Source organism: Musca autumnalis, unplaced genomic scaffold (assembly GCF_047663935.1).
Source record: "Musca autumnalis isolate F117 unplaced genomic scaffold, ASM4766393v1 scaffold_1, whole genome shotgun sequence".
Lineage (NCBI taxonomy): Eukaryota > Metazoa > Arthropoda > Insecta > Diptera > Muscidae > Musca > Musca autumnalis.
In genome coordinates this window covers 261,343,876-261,361,233 of record NW_027411644.1, presented here as the reverse complement: position 1 = coordinate 261,361,233, position 17,358 = coordinate 261,343,876, and the positions used below count along the sequence as shown (strand labels likewise).

The following is a 17,358-nucleotide window of genomic DNA, read 5'->3' as shown; positions in this document are numbered from 1 at the left end:
GGACCGAATCGATTAATCCGTGCGCTCCAGCCAGCCAGACAGACAGACGGACTGACATGGCTAAATCAACTCCAAATTGTCTGAAACACATTTCGTCCAAACATACGTGGGGTCTAAAACTATTATTTCGATTAGGCACATTTTGCCCGTATGAAAGTGTATATGAGGAAAAGTCAAAATTTTTTAGTTTCCATGAAGCCAAGGTTTGCACTATTATAATACGCGAACTATGGTAGTTTGCCAGTAACTATGACTATTGCTGGATTAATTTAGATGTTTTTGTACAAAGCTCAAAAATTTAGCAAAAAAAATTAATTTACGTGGTAGTTACGACCGCGTAAAGGAAAAACCATAGGTAAAAAGAAAGATATCCATATCTTCTGCTAGATGTTAGCGTGTTTTCGAGAAGTGATTAGAATAAAAAATGTGATTTATTGCGTGGAATTTAACTAATATAGAAGGAAAACTCCGACCTATTTTTCTTACATTTTGTTCAACTAACTCACAAAATAAATTTTAATAAATATTTTCTCTTACAAAAATTTTATAAATTTCCTCAATATATGTTTTGTTTTTTGCTATAATATGCAAACCGCTAAACGGATTTGTATAGTTTTGGTTTCATTTGAATCTTCGCGATGTTTAGATTACGTACATATTTTTTATATATTTTTCAGATGCATAAACAGCTTAAATTTTATTAGACCAAGTTGTAAACTACCAATTGTTTTGAATGCTTTCCTAATTTCCGCGAAAATTTACAACTTTTTCACTAAAGTTATGGCACCTCAGTAACCATATAGTATGTAGGGAGCCCCTAATTAAGAGAGTTTCTCAATATAATGATTAGAGTCTTTTAAAGATTTTTTTTCTTTTTATCAGAATTGAAACCGCCATAACTTTTGCGCGCAACAACCAAAATTAGTATCTCGAACAGATTTAAGAATGGGATTTTTTTCCCAATCTATGTACCAAAAATCATTCATGTAGCTTAAAAAAAAATTTTTAATTTTTTTTTTATGGAAAACTAAAAAATTTTGTCTTTTCTTCATATACACTCGTTAGCATAAATGCTGAGGTTATAAAATATATACTGTCGTAACAGGGACCGCTTTTAAAAATGACATATTTGTCCTTAAACTGCGCATTGGGAACATTTTTGAAATTTTGTACCAAAGTAGTGGACAGATATGGTCCATCTTCGAACTTAAGCTAAGTCTGGACAAAATTTAACAAAGTTTAAAAATTGGACCAAATCGTTTGATCCGTTCGAGGGTTTTTGTGTGCATCAAATGTACAGACTAATGAACCGGTTTTCACATTTTTGTGTGTACTCGTAGAGGTGTAAACGGTGGTTCTTTAATGACGAGAGGAGACGTATCTCTAGAAGGGTTACTTTTCCCACATAAAACATACCGTTGTTATCGTGACCACAATAGCCAGCTTTGGTAACAATTTCAAAACTATCATATATTAGTTTTAAAACTACAATTAATCTAAAATTTTTGAACTTTTGTAGGGTAGTCACCTGAAAAGGTGGACTAATGGACAAACCTATTCTATATTTGGAAGAAATATTAGAATGAACAAGTAAAAAAGTATCAGTCGGCTTTGCCGACAGAGATATACCCTCAGCCTGTGCAAATTGAAACACTTTTTTCACAAAAAACTTATGTATTTAGGGGGTTCCAAAATTTTGGTCGTATGAACCGACAAAAATGTTGATTAGGATTTAAGTTCAAAAATGTTGCGGAAAAGGTACTTAAAGGAATGGACCGACATAGACCATGGGAGTGCCATAGGGGGTTTTTACACCATTCGGACTGTTTCCTCAAGAAGTATGGACTTGCCTCTGAAACACCTTTTACCATCGTAATTGAGGCAGCGAATGTAAGTTGCTTCAACAAAAATCAAAGTGATTCAATAGCAGGTCTTAAAGTGAACTTATCCAAAATTTTTTGTGGGATGTACGGGATAGAGTGGACAAATATAGTCTATATTCGAACCTAATCTATATCTGGTAGATATTATTAGAATGTGTAAAGTATGGACCAAATCGGTCACTCCCATCAAGAGTTATCGTGCGCACAATTCTTCCGAATATTTGTGAACATTTGTGGGGTAGGTACCTGAAGAAGTGGACCGATATGGCTTATATACGAACTTAAACTAAGTTTGGAAACAATATTGCGAAGGCCAAATTTTGGCCGGAATCTTCATTTCCGTTCGAGAATTATCTTGCGCTTCCACCCATAAACATGGTGTCATAGGGTTTGTTTTTCAACTTTCAGGCTATTTTTTCAGGAAGTATGGACTAGTCCCTGAGGAAACTTGTACCTTCGTATAGGGGACAGTGAATACAAGATGTTACAACAAAAACCAAGGCGATTCGAGAGCATGTCCCAAACTGAACTTTTCCGAAATTTTGTGTCGGAGGTACTCGAAGGAGTTTACCGATTGAGTCCATATTGGAACCTCATCTAAGTTTGGTAGAAATTACACGATGTGCAATGTATGGACCAAATCGGTTATTCCCTTCGAGAGTTATCGTGCGCACAAGTTTTGCGACAATTTGTGAACATTTGTGGGGGAGGTACCTGAAGGAGTGGACCTATATGGCCCATCTTCGAACTTAAATCGAATCTGGACAAAATATTTCGATACCCAAAATTTGAACCGAATCGATTGATCCGTTCGAGAGTTATCGTGCGCACCAGCCAGACAGACAGACGGACAGACAGACAGACAGACGGACGGACGGACGGACATTGCCAAATCTACTCAAAATTGTCTGAAACGGATATCGTACAAACATACTTGGGGTCTAAAACCATTATTTCGATGAGGCACATTTTTGGTCGTATCAAACTGTAAATACCCTCTTTAGCCTAAGAGCTGAGGGTATAAAAACGGACCGAGGTTACACCACCACTAAAGGAAATATTTTGCTCCCAAAAAGTCTAGTGCTGCTAGCATTTTTTAATACCATTATCCTATTTATTGCGGGATTTTTTTTCGAAGTTTCCTATTGGATCGAGCGAAGACCACGTGATTAAATGTATGGTCTTATGTATGTTGGGGTATTAAAAGAGTCGAATTTCATCAGTGTTGAGGCTAACTTTCCTTACAGTTGGGTCAAACATATACACATTTCCAATGCATAGTGGATGTGTTTGTAGGAGAAGATGTGAGTTATATGTCTAGACAAGGTATCGACCAGAAATCTTCGATATTTATCCAGGATGAACCATTAATACCACTAAAATCGCCTTTGTAGGTCAAAATGTTGTTGTATTCCCCATATAACGATTCTACCCAATTAAGGGCATTTTGTTTTGCAATTTATCACATTGAATCATTTTTGTCAAAACTCCTTTTTGGAAAATATATTTTTCATACGATAATATGAACGGTATGGTTAAAATTTTAATTTTCTATGAAATACTTCGTTCCCTTGCGTTTTTTGGGTGAAAGCATTACTTTCTGATATTTTAAGAAGTCATTCAATTTTCTTTTATTCCATTTTTCTACTACGCAAAAAGTGATAAAAGTGTGGGGAAAGACGACAACAATTTGTATTACTATAATAAAAAAATAATAAATTCCTAGACTTTGTGATTCATGCACGTGCTAAAATCACATGAAAGCATAAATTTATTTCAATAACAACATTTCTATATTTATTGCCGATTTCTGATAGAACGGCACAAATGGAAAACTATAAATTTTAATTTTATTTCAAACATGTTTAGATAATTAGTAAAAATGAAATATTTAAAATTGGGAAAGAAACTAGACCAATTTTTATGTGCCTATTTGCTATTTACTTTACCAAAACAATATTATAAAATGGGCTTGAACTTGAAGCACAAAATTTTAAAAATAAAAGGAATTACTAGTCACAATAAGTGCTTAATTTTTGTGGAATTCTTGCCTTGGCTACTGATATATTTACTTTTGTTGTTGCTTTTGTTTTTGGTTTGTCTTGGTCATTAGCACACGGCTATTAATACATATTTTTACGTCAGTTAAGGTCATGAGTAATTCATGAAAATCATACATATTTTCCATGTTCATACCTACATATCCACTGTGACTCATAAACATACTAAAAGACAAAAGAGATGAGAATGTTTTTAAAAACAGATAATAAATTGGAACAAATTTGTATAATAAAAAATTTATATTATGAAAAAAAATACAAATGAGTGACAAATCAAGACCATGTAAAAACGGTTCCAATCAATTTGGAAATTTTTCCATACACTTTATAAAAACTATTTAATACAATCTGCATTTTTAGTAATTTATACATATGGGGAATTCTGAGTGACATCGGACAATTTGCAAAAAGTGGTTTTTGATTTGCTTTTTTTTTGCTGCGTTGATGCTGCTCGTTAGCGAAACATTTCAGTAAATTTTCAATTTTTTTTTTTTTTTTGACTAACGGTTCCAGACGTACTGAGCCTTGAAAAGATCGAATTCTGTAAAAACTATATGCAAAGAAATTCTTTAATAATGATCCATATATAAAAAATCTTTTTTTTTTTTTTTTGTTTTATCAGCTATCTATATTTCTATATATTTGAGAACAGTGGGACACTGGAGGAACCATCGATGAAGAGGTTTTAAAAACAAACCTTTAAACATTTACGATTTTTTCAAAAATATCCATTTGTGAAATTCTTAAAACCCTGACATTTTTAAATATCTTAACATTTCTTTTTCTGTCCAAATATGAACAAGCATCATCACATGATATCAAATTGTTTATCAAAAAATTTTTATAAATAAAATCTGTTTATAGGTATTTATTAAACAAAAAAATAATCAAACGTACATCAATGACCCCAAAATCAAAATTATATTCAATTTGTTTATTTATTTTTTCAATTCAAAATGTGTGCGACTGTAAGGGCCTGTTTATGTATGTCGATAAGAAAACGAATGCGGAAGAAAAACTACCAAATTTGAGTGTGTATTTCAAATTTGTTTTTTGTTTTGAAGCAAAAGCAAATGAAATAATATTTCAAAAAGTAAAGTTTGGGTGTCTTTCATGCGCACACATTTTCGTTTCGAAATACATAAACTGGGGGTATGTGTGTGTTATATTTTATGGATTCTTTGTACAAAAATTGTGAAATGTAAATAAAATGTTACTTATATTCAAGAAATAAACCATATCGAAATAATCAGTGAAAACATATTACGAATTTTGCAGAGCATTTGTTTTTGTTCAACATGCTTTTAATACAAATCATAAAATGATATACAATAAGTCCTTTTAATATGTATTTCAGATAAATATATAGAGAAGTGAAGTGCCACCATTGAATATTTAAAAAGCAATTAAACGATTGTCAATTTATGTTCCCGGGCATAACTGCTGGAAAAAAATGTTGATTTCAAATATTGTTAAAGTGATACAAACAACAAGCAAACATTCAAATAACAACACAATTAAGAGTGTAATTCATCCAAACAACAAAATAAAAAAGTGAAAAATAAAAATAATAAAATAAAACAAAATTATTTTAAAATATATCGAAAATACTAATAACGTGTGAAAAAAAAGAAAAATATATACACAAGTGATAATATATCCACAAAAATCATTAAAAGAAAATTTACAATAACTTTGTTTTCCATTGTTTGTTTTGTGCCTTGTTAACAAACTTTAAAATAAACAAAATTACTTCATGTATACATGAAAAAATCTACAACGATAACAACAACATCGCCACCATCAATAGCAAGCAGTAAATCAAAATCCGTACATATATGAAAGGAAATCTCTGTTCATTTGGAGAAAGCAAATACACAGACAGGATTTACAACTGATATACATGAGTTAGTGCTTTTTTACGAAATAAGCCATTTACTTACACCAATAACAACATCATATTTCGCATGAAAAATCCCAAAAAAACGTAACACGAAGGAGATCATATAGCAAGGATAACAAACAGATAAATATAAAATACTACAGAGATAACACACATCCAAACAACAACTACAAATATGGCTGATGCAGGAGATATTGTTGAGGAGGAGACTACAACCACTAGCAGAACTGCCAAATGGAGAAAGACTAAAACAACAGTAACGGTGGGTTATCGATAGTTAATATACATACATACATACTTTAATGGTTATTATCAGACTAAATAAAAAAATTCATAAGGAGCGATATCAAAATATTTACGCCAAAAGATTTATATTGGTTTAGAGATTATTTTTATATAAAGAAATTTAAAATTCTGTCTGTCTGTCTGTCTCTTTGGTTTAAGCCCGCTACGAAGGGCTTCACAGATTTAGTTCAAATTTTGTACATCAAAATAATTCTTCCACATTTAGATCATGGTCGTAGATCATAGGCGTGTCCTTATTTGGAAACCTCACCCATAAAAGTTGAAAAATATTTGATTATTTGCAGTTTAATTTTATTTTTTATACCCTCAGCATTTATGCTAACGAGGGTATATGGTAAATTTCAAATTTCTTTTGCAATTCCATTGGAAGAAATATTAAAAAAAATTGCGAGCACATCAGCAATTTTTGGAACATAGATTAAGAAAAAAGTCGGGGTTTCAAATCTGTTCGCGTTCACAAAATTGGATGCTGCGCTCCAAAGTAATGGGGGGTTTTATTTCCTTATAAAGAACAAATATTTAAAAATTCAGTTTTTGCTGTAATAAGAAAATGTATATATAAAGCGTTAACACCATTTAATATCTATCCGTAGATGCCTAAATATTTACTAGATGTATTTCGATTTTCGCGGAAAATCAAGAAATGCTGAAATGATCTTGGAGTAAATTTAATTTATTCTAATTTAGAGTCCAAATAAAACTCAAAGAATATATTACAGCAACAACAAAAGACGAAAACTTATTGTTGGAAATTATTTCAAAAATATATTTTTTTGTTTAATACGAAAAAAAGAAAACACATTTTTGGGAGTTATTCTACTATTTCGCTAAATTTCGATGCAAGGACTGACGGACTTCGCTGAAACTTCTTCAGGGAAAATGCGAAAGTGTATTTGCTTACTTTGATAAACAATAGGATTATGAAATAGAAAGTAATATTGAAATTACAACCAAAGAAAAAACATAAAAGTTAAAAAACGTATAATTCGCGAATTCGCTAAAATCAGTTAAGGCGCATGCGCTTTTCAGATACAGCGAGTGTATCTCTATCAATATGTAGCGATTTTTCCACATTTCATTCAGCGGCAAAAGTGTGGGTAAAAATTGCGCGATGTACATAAGATTATAAGGCGCATCCGATTTCAGTGACCGCCTATAAAAAATACGTCATTATAACAAATTTTAAACAAATTCGTCAAGAACCGCGGATGTGCTACCAAATTCTATTTTATACGAAATACGAATATTACTCCAGAATCTCGGTAATTTATGCCACACGGTTTTGGAAAAAAATATAATCGCGTATAAAGGATTCCATTTATGTAAAAATAACCAAAGAAAATCGCGGTTCAATGCGCGGAATCATCAAAATATAATTTTGCAGAATTTCTACTTTCAAGGTATCTATAACCGCCGTTTTAGTGGATGGATGGATGGATGGATGGATGGATGGATGGAATGCAAAAGGGTTCATTAGATCCGGCGCGAAAAAAACTAAAATCACGCGGGGTTCAAGGGTACTTGAGTCACAGTTGTAACTTTTGAAGCCAAAAAATAGGTTTTTAAAGAAAATTTACGCATCAAAATTTCGACTTTGGACTCCTATTACTAGGGAGCTGTATGAAGCACACTCATGAGATATACATCAAACGACGTGGAATCACGAGTTCTACAATCCAATAAATAGTTTGGGTAATTATCTGGTTGCGCCCTCCAATTATAGAAAAAATTCAAAAACCCAGATTTCAAAACTTCAAAATGTCAGCATCGATTTTAGGGGGATGCAGTGTATATATCGAAAAATCATACATTAGAACCATGTTGCCCAAGGGGTATTCTTCAATTCTTTCTTTGAGCTCAGGTCTGAATTTTCCGTGGTTTGACCAGAAATCAGGAAAGAACACAAAAAAACTTGTAAACTTCAACACATTTTTACCCATTTTTTAATATTTCCACCAACACAGCTTCCACATAAAATATTTGTTATGGTTCATTTTATGCGACCCCGGCTAAAACACTTCAATTAATATAAATATATTCATATTGTATAAAATATATTGACAGTTCGCGACTTATTAAATGGTGAACCTCAACTTCAACGATTGTAAAACATTTTTGAATATTACCATATACACTTTCATACGGGCAAAATGTGCCTCATCGAAATAATGGTTTTAGACCCCAAGTATGTTTGGGAGAAATGTGTTTCAGACAATTTGGAGTCGATTAAGCAATGTCCGTCCGTCTGTCTGGCTGGTTAGTGCGCACGATAACTCTCGAACGGATGATCCGATTTGGTCCAAAATGTGTCTTTCATAATATTTTGCCCAAACTTAGTTTAAATTCGAAGATGGGCTATATCGGTCCAAGCCTTCTGGTACCTCCCCCCATAAGTTCGAAAATGTTTTGAAAATTTGTGCGCACGATAACTTTTGAAGCAAGTAACCGATTTGATCCATACTTTACACATCGTGAAATTTCTACCAGACTTAGATGAGGTTCCAATATGGACATAATCGGTTCACTCCTTCGGGTACCTCCCACACAAAATTTCGGATAAGTTCAGATTAGGACCTGTCCTCGGATCGTTTTGATTTTTGTTTTAGCAAATTCTATTTGCTGCGCCGTATATGACGGTAGAAGTTCCATCTGGGGTAAGTCCATACATCCTGAGAAAATAACCTGACAATTGCAAAAAATCCCTATGACACCGTGTGTAGTGGTTGGAGCGCAAGATAACTCCCGATCGGGTCTGCCGATTCGGTCCAAATTTTGGTCTTCGTAATATTTTGTCCAAACTTAGTTTATGTTGGAAGATAAACCATATCGGTCCACTCATTCAGGTACCTCCCCACAAAAGTTCAAAAATACTTTGCACATCCGAATATATCAACCAGATATAGATCAGGTTCGGTACCTTTCACACAAAATTTCTAATAAGTTCACTTTAAGACCTGCTCTCGAATCACTTTTGTTTTTATACCCTCAGAATTTATGCTAACGAGGGTATATAAATTTTCATTCGGGCAAAATGTGCCTTATCGAAATAATGGTTTTAGACCCCAAGTATGTTTGGACGACAATTTGGAGTCGATTGAGCAATGTCCGTCCGTCTGTCTGTCTGGCTGGAGCGTACGATAACTCTCGAACGGATAAACCATTCGGTTCAAATTTTGGCTTTCGTAATATTTTGCCCAAACGAAATTTAAGTTCGAAGATGGGCTACATCGGTCCACTCCTTCCAGTACCTCCCACACAAAAGTTCGAAAATGTTCGGAAAATTTGTGCGCACGATAACTCTTGAAGGGACTAATCGATTTGGTCCGTACATTGCACATCCTGAAATGTGTACCAGACTTAGATAAGGTTTCAATATGGACTCAATCAGTCCACTCCAGCGGGTACCTCCTACACAAAATTTCGGAAAAGTTCAGTTAAGGGCTATCTCTCGAATCGCTTTGATTTTTGTTTTAACAACTTGTATTCACTGCACCCAATACGACGGTACAAGTTTCATTAGGGGCAAGTCAATACTACCTGAGAAAATAGCATAAAAGTTGCAAAAAAAACTCCTATGACAGCGTGTGAGGTGGTTGGAGCGCAAGATAACTCTAGAACGGATCTGCCGATTCGGTCCAACATTTAGCCTTAGTAATATTTTGTCCAAACATAGTTTAAGTTCGAAGATTAGCCATATCGGTCCACTCCTTCAGGTACCTCCCCCACAAAAGTTCAAAAATGTTCGGAAAAATTGTTCGTACGTTAACTCTTGAAGGGAGTGGCCGAATTGGTCCATACTTTACACATCTTAATATATCTTCCTGATATAGATCAGGTTCAAATATGGACTATATTTGTCTACTCCGTCCGGTACCTCCCACACAAAATTTCGGATAAGTTCACTTTAAGACCTTATATCGAATCACTTTTATTTTTGTTGAAGCAACTTGCATTCCCTGCCTCTATTGCGATGGTAAAAGTTTTTTCAGGGGCAAGTCCATACTTTTTTAAAAAAAGGGCCCGATATAATATATACAGGTTGAGGGTATATCTCTGTAGGCAAAGCCGACTGATACTTTTTTACTTGTTTCAAGGGCAAGTCCATATTTCTTAGGAAAACAGCCCGAAAGGTGTAACAAATCCCTATGTCACCATATGTGGCTGTCGGAGAGCACGATAACTCTCGAACTGTTCAACCGATTTGGTCCAACATTTGGTCTTCGTCATATTATATCCAAATATAGTTTCATGGGGCAATACCGGTCCACAATTTCCGGTACTTTTCCCCAATATGTATTTGAAAAATGTCACTAAAATGGTAGGACGATATTACTCGAATGGGGCAACCAATTTGGTCCAAACTTTGGATCTCCAAATATTTTGTCAAAATTTAGTTTAACTTCTAAAATGGCCCATATCGGTCGTCCCTAAGGGAACATAAGGGTTCTTTCATAACACGAAGAACATTAATTATCTCACATAAGTTCTGAAAATGTCCTGGTCACGGGGCCGAACTTAGCCCTTTTTTACTTGTTTAATTTGTCAATGGTGTCACTTTGTCCTGCCTATGACATTAAAATTATTCTAGGCGATTTTAATGTCAAAATTGGAAAGGAGAATATCATTGGACTAACAGTCGGGAAATTTAGTCTCCACAGTGAAACATCTGACAATGGAATGAGGCTGATAGACTTTGCTAAAAACAAGAAATCAAATTGATCACGTTGTGATAGATGGTAGACATTCATCGAGCGTGTTGGATGTACGATCGTTCCGAGGAGCAAACATGGACTCGGACCACCACCTTGTTGCAGGAGTGTGGTGCTGCTTCCGAAGAGAAAAATGCGGCAAGCAGCAATGCGTAGCGCACGTGATTGGTATCGGGAGAAATGGAACGAGGAGAAACGTATATTTCCGCAGGAAAAAGAAAGAAATGGAAAAGCGGGAGCGTGAAAAAACCAGATATAGAGGAGCCAGGTGGAAACATCAAACTGCTCGCTATGGTACAGGCACATCCTCCAGTAGCGACCAGCAAGGTAACTTTGAAACTGATACAGATAGTGCGATCAGGATATGGAGAGATCATTTTTCCTGTTGGTATCCAATACTAGCGAAGATGACTAAGATAACACAGATCTAATATCAGAAGATGGTGTCGAATGTATACCGGCCGGCCGAGATGAGGTAAAGGCAGCAATAGACCGACTGAAGAATAATAAGGCAGCAGGAGGCTGTTCAAATCCGGATACGACACGCTGATAAGGTGCATAGATTAGATAGTAAGCACCATCTGGCAGGAAGAAAGCGCACTCGATGGTTGTAACGTGAGCATCATGTGTCCCGTCCACAAGAAGGGAGATTAGTCTGTGTGCTCTAACTTTAGGGGCATAAGTCTTCTCCATATTGCCTATAAGATAGTGTCAGGGATATTATGCGAACGACTAAAGCCTATGGTCAATAAAATAATTGGACCATACCAATGCGGCTTTAGATCTGGCAAGTACACCATTGACCAAATATTTACCCTGTGGCAAATCCTGGAGAAGACCCAAGAGATGCAGATCGACACCTACCACCTTTTTGTCGATTATAAAGCAGCCTTCGACAGCCCGCTGCATTGAAAGGTATTCCAAGCCATGCCTGAATTTGGTATCCCGACAAAGATGATTCGGCTTTGTAAAATGACTTTAACTGACACAAGATCCTCAGTTAAAATAGTAAAGAACCTGACTCAGCACCAAAAGAGGTTTCAGACAAGGAGACAGCCTTTCGTCTTACTTATTCAACATTCTGCTGGAAAAGGTTATACGAGATGCAGATGTTGAAAGAAATGGCACAATTTACAGCAACAGACACATGTTACCTACTTATGCCGACGACATTGACATCATGTCTCGATCGGTAAAGGAAGTAACTGATACATTTGCAAAATGGAATCTGCTAAAATTGGTCTGGCATTTAACGGCGATAAGTAAGTTCATGGTATCGACGCGTAATACCATAGATTGGGTACCAACTGTGAATGTTGATACCTACAACTTTGGGGTAGTAAAAGAGTTCGTCTACCTCGACACAGCCATAAACACAACAGCACAACAAACAACAGATGCTACTTTGGGCATAGTAAGCAGTTTAAGAATAAAGCCACATCTCGTGAAACAAAACTGCCACTGTTCAAAACAGCACGGGCAATGCTAATGTATGGTTCCGAAGCATGGGTACTTGAGAAAGCAGATAAGGTGCTGCTTGATGTGTTCGATAGATAAATTCTTCGAAATATCTACGCACCAATCTGCGTTGACGGTGAATATTGAATTGAGATACAACGATTGCGTTGACTAGGTCATGTCATACGCTTAAGTGATGATGAAGATACATATTTAAGATATTTGCAGCTACCATATTGCCGCCGTATAGTCTATTATACTCCCTACGTTGTCTGATGATTTACAGTGTACAGGTAAAATCTTCCGCTTTTCGGACCAAAGATGTTCTCTTTTCCAACTAATTCCTTAACATCACTTAATTCAATTTTAGTGTGTGATGGTCGGACGCTCGTAAAATATTTTTTTTAATTTTCTTGACCTTGTATTCATTCAGGGCAAGGACGCAGTTAAAACAAATGTTGAATAACTTAGCGATTATTCGAATTGTTGCTAGTTTGCATCTGAAGCACAGTATGGTGACAAAAATACATGTGTTCCAAATGCGTAAAGGTTGAGCTATAAAATAAAATTGTTTGGATATAAAGAGACCTTGCAGTTTTTAAAATAATAAAAAGTCGCTTTGTATTTTTGTAAAATATGACAATTCCCTCCATGCCAAGTTATAGGGAAATTGGAAAATTAGAAATGTATTTGCTAGTGCTTATTTTTTAATATACCTATCCATGTAAACCATTTAATGTTTTTCACATACACACAAAAAAGTATTACAGCATAAACATGTTTATTCTCTTCTAACACCAGCGGATAATCCTTTCAAATGAAAATGAAATTTTTATAAATGGCTCTATTATCCTGCGTTTTGTTTCCTTTCTTTACTCTATATCAGGGAGATTTTTGCATATTTTCGCTATCAAATAAGCGAAAAAACAAAACCAAAACAGAGACGTTAGCGTTCTAACAAAAAACAATGGTGGAAACCACAAACAGAATTGTTTATTTTGTAAATTAAGTGCTAAGGGAAAATGCTGAACGGATATGAAACGAAATGTAAATGAACAATTTATCCTTGACATTTGCAAAACAAGAGAAATGATTTCATATCTCTGGGCAAAGTGAAAAACCGAAAAACATATATTAGCATATCAGCTGGACTTGGAAATACCAAGGGATGAAGTGTGGGGAAAAATTGTTTTTTTACACAATTTAATATGATGCAGATATACAAGAGTCTTCTTGTATATATTTATATTTAAAATTGAATTGGTTCGAAAATAACTGGTGGAATTAAGTTAATTTAGTTGAATTTGAATTAATTTCTCGTTGGAGTTGAGCTTAATGATCGAAGAATTTTTGCTAGTGAAAAAGGAAAGCCGAACGTTCGAACCCATTACGTCTCTAAATCTCCATAATGCATTTGAATGCATACCTGTGGTTTCCACTGAAATGAAGTCGAACAAATATAAGCACATTTTTCAGTTAAAATTTCTATATTAGAACCCTTGAACATGAGGTTGGATATAGTTTTTTTCTAATTTAAAGCCATGTCTAATATTGCATAGAACGCTCAATTCTCATGGTACTAATACATAACTCAAAATTCACACAAATCAATGCATACCACTTTCTCACAAAACCTCAGATATTCCCTCCTCGTTTCAGCGTCTAGTTTTTTTTCTAACAATTGGAATGTCTGACGTTTAGTTTTACATATAGATTCCTAAAAAATAATAATCATTATTTTAAAAATATTGCACTTTTTTTTGTTTTTTTCTTTACAATAAAAAATCCAAACCAAAAAAATAAACATACCACAATCAAACATATAGAAAAAATGTGTTCAAATTTTATTTTGTATCTTCTTTTTCGAATAGCCGAAACCTAAACATTTAGACTAGTGGGTGTCAATTTTGTTTTGACAATAACAAAGTGGCCACCAACGCAAAACAGCCATAGTTTAGGACAGCAAAATTTACAGTCAAACGTCTTTATAACGTAATTTTTAGGGACAACAAATGAAGAGGTTATTGAGAAACTTTGTTACGAAGAGAAAAGTTTTTGTCAAAATGCATATCAAAGACAATTCGTATAGGAACATTTTTCATTATAGGGTCGTTCATTATAGAGAAGTTTGACTGTATTTTATTTTCCATTCTGGATCTTCTCCACTGAAAAGTGAAACATCAATCAAAATTGTTTGCGAAAAAAATAATTAGTAATTGCTTTAAAAATATCGCGCTGACAACAAATAATACAAAACAACCCTTTCATTGAATAGCGAAGAATCCAGAAAATTATCAAAAATTAAAAAAAAGTACGAAAAACTCAAATTCGAACACTACACAAAAATTTAAATGGTAGTCGTAACAACTTACAAGACCCGCTACTAACTCATTATTTTAACAAGGACATTTTGAGGCCACAAACTTCAAAATAGCAGAAATCCGGAGGTACCGTTCCACTGTGGTCGAACTTGTATGGGAAGAGCGGCCAAAAATACTTCCTGAGCAGATAAAAACACGAAAGTTTCAGTAAAGGCTAGTTTAGCATCACAAATAAAAATAAGTAAAAAAAATCAACATAGGTCCAATTTTAGGTATGGCCCCCATAGAACGATACCCCCTGATTTCTGGCATTTTGGGGGTCTTGACCACATTTTTCAACAACATTGGCTATACTTTGGCTATCTGTATTCCCTAGTGTTAGAAACCCTTCTTGCAAAAAAATTTTTGAATTGGGTCCACGTTTTGGTAAGGTCCCATTTAATGGTACCTCCAATTTTCGGAATTTTGAAGGTTTTATACAAGTTATTAATTCGAAATGGCCGAAATATCACTTAATCATTCCTGGAGGTAGCTTACCCCCAGAAAATTGTCAATTAATGTAGGTCCCCCCTTTGATGTTGTCCTCATAAATCGGTACCACCCAATATTCGGTATTTTTAGGGTTCTAGCCGTAGTAATCAATCAAAATGGGTGAAAAAATTTTACATTGAGGACCAAATTTTGACGTATCCTTCATACAACTAAACCGCACAATGTCTCTTCTATATATTTAAAAAGCTGACATTTGTAAAAATGACAAACACACCCTGAAAGTTGCCGTTAGTATTTTGGATACCATTTCCAAAGTCGCAGAAAGACGCAACTGATAGTGTGAAAATATAATCTTTAGACTACTACTGATATTTAAAAAAAAAATCGTTGGGGGGAAAGACGGCGAACATAACTAAAACTTTACATAAAATTTAATTATACTGAAGAAATGACATTACAAAAGTCCTTCAGCCAACACGCTTATTCAATAATGAATCCCAAAAATTAACAAACACAAAACCGCATAAAAATTAAGTTAATACATTGTTTTTCAATTCTCGAATTAAATTTGGTCACTATAGAGTTAATTTAGTTTGATATTAATATTTTACTTTTACCTAACTTTTGCACTAAATCCTCGAAATCCAACCTGTTAACATTTTTCTTTTTTTGATCCTATTCTCAAAGAGTATTTTAAGAAATAATCCATAACAAATTTATTTTAGTGAAATTTAAGTTGTTCGGAGTAGATATGAACACATTTGGTACCAAAAATTAGACTTTCATTTATTTAATTTTGACAAATGGCAGCGACCACTGTGCGTTCGGGCTATATGAAGACGTGAATCTATACCGAGAAATTTTAGGTGGAAAGTTTTATACCCCCAACGAAGACTAAACACCAAATTTCTGTCATTTCGGTGGGATATTGAGGCTACAACTTTCAAAATACCGAAAATCGGGAGGTACCGTTCTATGGACCTATACTGATAAATTTTTGGTGGAAAGTTTTATACTCCTAACGAAGACTTTATACAAAATGTCAGCCATTTAAGTGTGATGTTGAGGCCGACATTATTGCCATCCAGGAAATACGATGGAACGAGAAAGGCGTCACAACAACACCTAAAGGAGGTTGTTTGCGGATTTTTAGTTAGTCGGAGGTTAAATCACCTGGTCAGCGCCTTCACCCCCGTTTATGAAAGACTCGCTGCAATTCGATTAAAAGCAAAATTCTTCAACATCAGCTTTTCTTGCGCTCATGCCGCCACTGAAGACAAGGACGGACAGAACAAAGATATATTTTACGAGCGCTTAGAAGAAACTTATGACCGTTGCCCCGTCCATGACATTGGAAAGGAGAATATCTTTGGCCCAACAGTCGGGAAATTCAGTCTCCACAGTTAAACATCTGACAATGGTATGAGGCTGATAGACTTTGCAGCTGCAAAAAACATGGTAGATAGCAGTACCAGATTTAATCATCTCGATATTCATAAGGGCACCTGGCTGTCTCCAGAACAAAGAACAAGAAATCAAATTGATCACGTTGTGATAGATGGAAGACATGCATAAAGCGTGTTGGATGTACAATCGTTCCAAGGTGCAAACATAGACTCGGACCACTACCTTGTTGCAGCAAAGGTACGTACCAGATTAAACGTAGCAAACATAGTGCGAACAGACACAACACGGAAGTTGGACATCGGTAAACTGCAATCACAACAGATAGCCCCAGCATATTCAAAGCACTCCTCGTCCCGATAACATACCAGGACAATGGCAAAACATTGTCCACTCCATGCAAAAAGCCGCAAAATCAGTAGATACCAGAGACCTCCACCACGAAATCCATGGTATGATCAGGAGTGTCGTGCTGCTACCGAAGAGAAAAATGCGGCATATACGGCTACTTTACAATCAGTTGCAACGCGTAGCGCACGAGAGAGGTATCGGGTGAAAAGAAGAGAGGAGAAACGTCTTTTCCGCAGGAAAAAGAGAGAGAAATGGAAAAGCGGGAGTGTGAACAAATCGAGATGTAGAGGAGACAGAATGAAGTCAGAAAATTCTACCAAAGAGTGAAACATCAAACTGATGGCTTTGGAACTGGCACATTCTCCTGTAGAGATCAGCAAGGTAATCTGGTAAGTGATGCAGATAGTGTGCTTAGCATATGGAAAGAGCATTTTTCCAAACTGTTGGTATCCAATAGTAGCGAAGTCGAGG

At 35.1% G+C, this 17,358-nt stretch overlaps 1 protein-coding gene across 40 annotated transcripts in view; it reads left to right on the top strand.

Annotated features, from left to right (window-relative positions):
- Window positions 1–17,358, top strand: part of tmod (tropomodulin) — a 484,472-nt gene that overhangs the window by 152,883 nt on the left and 314,231 nt on the right. Inside the window, exon 2 of one of the 40 annotated variants that reach the window (XR_012409072.1) lies at window positions 5,301–6,108. The exons of the other annotated variants lie outside the window; for them this stretch is intronic. The gene's annotated coding sequence lies outside the window, so the exon portion shown is untranslated. The remainder of the gene's footprint in view (window positions 1–5,300; window positions 6,109–17,358) is intronic. 40 annotated transcript variants of the gene reach the window in all.